Raw genomic sequence first — 358 nt, 5'->3', positions numbered from 1 at the left:
TCATTTATAAAGAACACAAAGAGCAGAGGCCCCAGAACAGACCCTTATTTTCCAAATCCAGGCAACATCCTGGTGAATCTCCTCTGCACCCTCTCCAGAGCTTCCACATCCTTCCTGTAATAAGGTGACCAGGTCCCGACACAATTCTCCTTGTGTGGTTTAAAGCAGAGTTTTGTAGAGCTGCCACATGACCTCATGGCTTGAACTCAATCCCCCGACTAATGAAGGCCAGCGCACCCTACATCTTCTTAACCATCTTGTGCTGTTATTTGCAGGGTTACTACTGAAGTCTGGAGCATTAAAAAACCCCACCACACAACCAGTAAAACCAAAATTAAAGGAAATGAAGACAGGCGGG

Source organism: Narcine bancroftii, unplaced genomic scaffold (genome assembly GCF_036971445.1).
Source record: "Narcine bancroftii isolate sNarBan1 unplaced genomic scaffold, sNarBan1.hap1 Scaffold_296, whole genome shotgun sequence".
Lineage (NCBI taxonomy): Eukaryota > Metazoa > Chordata > Chondrichthyes > Torpediniformes > Narcinidae > Narcine > Narcine bancroftii.
Note: the sequence above shows the minus strand (reverse complement) of the source record.